The sequence below is a fragment of the Apodemus sylvaticus genome, chromosome 18 (assembly GCF_947179515.1).
Source record: "Apodemus sylvaticus chromosome 18, mApoSyl1.1, whole genome shotgun sequence".
NCBI classification, from domain to species: domain Eukaryota; kingdom Metazoa; phylum Chordata; class Mammalia; order Rodentia; family Muridae; genus Apodemus; species Apodemus sylvaticus.
The window spans coordinates 52,143,633-52,148,273 of NC_067489.1; positions in this window are offsets into that span (position 1 = coordinate 52,143,633).

Consider the following 4,641-nt stretch of genomic DNA (forward strand, 5'->3'; position numbering starts at 1 on the left):
AGCTGCAAGGTAGCATTGTAGGAAACTCGAGAGGTCATTCCATCTACAGAAGCAACCATTCAGCTGGAAAAAGCAATTGGAATCTATTGCTTTGATAATCTGCAACCTAATTTGCAACACACAATAACCATGGGAGTTCTTGATCAACAGAGAAGATGCAGACTTTTCCCACATGCAAACCAATTGTTATCCCCTTTCTTAGCTACTGCCCTGTAACTGAGGAGACAGAAGCCCTGTGTTCCTCAAATGGGATGGGTGACAAGAATCTTGTCCTCCAAAAGTGCTGTATAATGCAAACTCCAAACTCTCATGCTTGTTTGTTTGGCTATAATAACAGTGGCACACACTGAAAAATTTAAAGAAACTCTGTTGCTCCAGTTTTCGAACCCATCATTTTAGGAAGTCTTTGTCTGGTCCCTGGCACTCACACCTGCAGATAGACTTAGCTGTCTCACCTATAGGTTGGCAGATGGAGCTGTGGAGATGAGTTTTCACAAACAGCCAACACCAAATCTACAAGGACATTGCATGACACTGATGACTTGGGTTTTACGCAGCTGGCAATATAAACCTAACAACTGCAAGAAGCAAGGGGATGCGATTACACTGTCTCTCCCAGTGCTTTCTTTAAGGTGGCAGTGGGTATAATGCTGTGACACAGACTTGAAACTGCAGCAAAACCAACTCGTGTGCAAGTTTTAACCGTTTCTTCTCGAGTGATCTCAGCCCCGTCGGAGACCCTTTAAGAACCAGGCTCTTTATCGTACCTTAGGTAATACTGTTCCTTAAGGTGGTTCTAATCTACAGTTTCAATTCAGTGCTAGCTATTTTACTAGTGAGATCTTGTGTCCAGGAAAGCTAGTGTGCTCTGAGATTTCTTTCAGCAAGGTTAGTTCCTTATGAGGACCTGGCCCACCATTACAACGTTTCTCTTAGTACTAGTTTTTGAGTCATTCTCCAATTCAGAGAAAACTAACTACAGCTTTTAACAAAACTGGGCTGGGTTCTCTCCTCAGACACTTCACTCACGTCATCTTTTAGTCATATCTACTCTGCCTTACTTATACTATCAAGAAACATAATACAATTTTAAATTTTTATTTGAGAAAGGATATATCAAGCATGCATTCAGTTGTCAGAAACTGAACCCATCCAGTTGGTCCCATTTTCCTTTTTAAACATTCTCAGAGAGAAATTTTAAAATTACCATCATCCTCCAAAATACCTGTGTTCTTCCTTATGCTCCTGTGTAACTTTCATATCTTCATTTCAGGATCTCAGAGCCCCTTAACTGAAGTCTAATTAGATTCTCTGCGAGCTAGGGCTCCTGGTTTAATACTCTCCTCTTCCTGCTGGCACTGTTTCCGTGCACACAGATGATCCAGGCGTGCCTCCTGGACACACCTCTTGATTTCCTCTATATTGGTGCCTGTGTCCCAAAGTTCTCCATCTCCAGTGCTGTTCCATGTCATTTTCTATGGGGCCTCTATCTACAGTGCTATATTCTCAGATTATCCTCTTTAGAAATTACCTCCTCTCTTTTAATTTGTATATAAACTTTGCCCCCCCTCAACCCCACATTTCTCTTAACTCTCCAATGACTTGAGTGTTCTAATGCTTTTGTTCAAGACAGCAATCACTGGTCTTTACTTCTTATGTTCTTTATTCAACATATTACCCATGGTCCTTTATTTCAAAGTGCACATACACAACCTTAAAATGAGCCAAAAATCTTTTGGTGTGATCAAATGTGCACTTAACCATACTTTTCATCCAAATAAAAATGTTTCCTCACTTGACAAATAACACATTAAGTTTAACTTACTCAAAATTGGGTTGTTTGATGGTAAAAGCAAAGTTTTATAAAGGCTTGATTATAACTAAAGTTGACTAGTGAATAGAGGATAACAGAACATTATTTGAGAAATTTTTAGCTATCCTCTACTTAAATTTCTTTTAAAAAATAATAGTAATGCAATACCTTTGACAGTTCATATAATCTTGTACCTTCTGGTCCTATATATGAATAAAGAGGTTAGCAGTTCTAGGAAAAATGATGCACACTTGAAGTCCTCAATTTTAGGAGGTCTGGTTAGAAGGACTGGGGTCAAGACCTGCCCAAGGAGCACAGTAAACTACTATTAATATAAAAATAAACAAACCCAGAATACAACAACAACAACAACAATAAAACAGCACAATAGAATGGGTTAGAAAAATTACAAAATTAAAGCCACAGTTGTTTTTGAGATAATACAAGAATTTAAAGTTTGGATGCACTATCAAGGGATATTTAAACTTTAAAAAGTCTGGTGTATAGCTCAATGCTTAACATGTGTAAGAGTCACTACCTTTCCAAAAAAAGAAAAGAAAAAGAAAACGGAGAGAGAGATGATCGAGGGGGAAGAAGAAGAAGAAGAAGAAGAAGAAGAAGAAGAAGAAGAAGAAGAAGAAGAAGAAGAAGAAGAAGAAGAAGAAGAAGAAGAAGAAGAAAGGCAGTAGGAATGAAGGAAGGGAAGGAAAAGAAAACAAAACAGTTGCACTAAGCATAGATGGACTCCATTTTGAAGGAAAACTGTCAGCTTTTATCAATATTTATTGGGCATGTTCTGAGTGCAGCAAACAAATATTAATCCTAGCATGTTTGTAGGTTACATTTTATAGTACTTGTGTAAACATATGGCATCAAGTGCTTTGTGTGTGTCTGTGCCTGTAAAGAAAAAACTGTATATGAACAAAGCATAGTCCACGGAGGGTTCACACTGCTGGAAAATTAGAGGACTCGCGCTCCCTTTGGGGTAAGTTTCCGCAAATTCGATCATATGCACAGAGTATTAGATCATATGACTAAGCCTAATTTAAAGATTAACAAAGACTAAAGAGGCTCTGTTTGTGTTAGGTGCACAGAAACACTGAAGCACAGTCATATAAAGGGATTTGATAAATTAATTAAAGCAGATTTCAGGATTAAGAGTCCTCAAGACTGCTAAATTTCACAAACAGCTTAAACCAAAATAGAATTTAACCTTTAAAGCCTAAACCACGACAGTTTTCAGCCCAGTTTTATCAGATATTTCCCTTTTTCTCAAATTATATAATCAAATTCAAGAAGCAACTCCCTGCGGTTTCTGCTGCTTTTCATGTATGCTTAAGGTAACCTGCAATTGCTCCTTGGGTGTTATATAGGGTTACCGCATCAGGAGGTAAAATTTGGGTACATTTTTGCTGTACACAAATAATGTGAGATTGCATATCTGGACACATTACTGATAGGTTTGCTTTCCCAGGGGCACTAAGGAAATGAGACTGAGGAAGGATAGAGTGTGGGCATCTTTCAGGATAACACAGTGGACATCAGAGCCCCTTTGTACAGCTTTAATGAGCTATACATGGTAGTTTTGATGTCAGAGCTGGGGTCAAGTGTGATGGGACATGCTTATAATCTGAGGCAGGAGGCTGGGCCAAGAGGAGCTCAAAGCCACCTACATAGTGAGACCCTACCTTAAAAAATGAAAACGTCAATATTTGCGTCATAGAAACTGCTGTGTCAGCACTCCATAAAAGGAACGACACAGACACAGTATACCGGATCACAGGCATGGATCCACATCCAGGAAGAAGTCCAGGATAAAATGCAGGGTCAGCTACTAATTGTGTGACTATGAGAGCGTACCTTTCTGAATCTTACTTTTTCATTTGTAAAATTGGAATAATCATGCTGCCTTACATCTTCGCATGCCCATAGAACTTGTTAATTTGTAGAACTGTAGTTGAAGGCACCAAAAAAAAAAAAAAAAAAGAAAAGAAAAACAAAACAGAGCTCTCATTTTGCAAGAAGAGTAAAGGGATATGATCAACTAAGATGATTACTGATACTGGCCTCATACAATAACTAGAGTTTTTGTCATAGCTGTAACGATTGCAAGGATAAAGTTACATGGAGCTCCTGAAGAGTTGTCAGTCCAACCTTTATCATCACCATCATCACCATCATCATCATCATTATCATCATCATCATCATCATCATTGTTATATCATCATCGTCATCATCATCATTATCATCATCATCATTATTTGGTCATTTATTTATTTGCATTTCAAAGGTTGTCCCCCTTCCCAGTCTCCCTTCCACAAACCCCCATCTCATCCCCTTCTTCGTTGCCTCTAAGAGGGCACTCCTCCACCCACCCACCCACCCACCCATACCTCACCCTCTAGCATCCCTCTATGCTAGTGCATCACGCCTCCACTGGACCAAGGGCATCCCCTCCCACTGATGCCAGATAAAGCCGTCCTCTGCTACTTATACAGCTGGAGCCTTGGACCCACCCATGTGTACGCTTTGTCAGCTGAGTCAATATTGACATATTGTATTACTATGTAATGCTGTCATCTGTGGTGTCCTGGTACTGTTAGGTGTGTTTAATTGCAGGTGTATATGGGTGCATATGGCTAGAGGCTGGCGGTGTTCACCTTTGACAATTGTTCACCTCCTGCTCTTTGAGACAGGGTCTCACAGATGGCTAGGCTACCAAGCCAATCTGCATTCAATCCTTAGGAATCCTCATCCCTTAATCAATCCTTGGGGTCAATCCTTAGGGATTCTCATTACTTGTTTCTCTTCCCTTCAGAGCTGGTGTT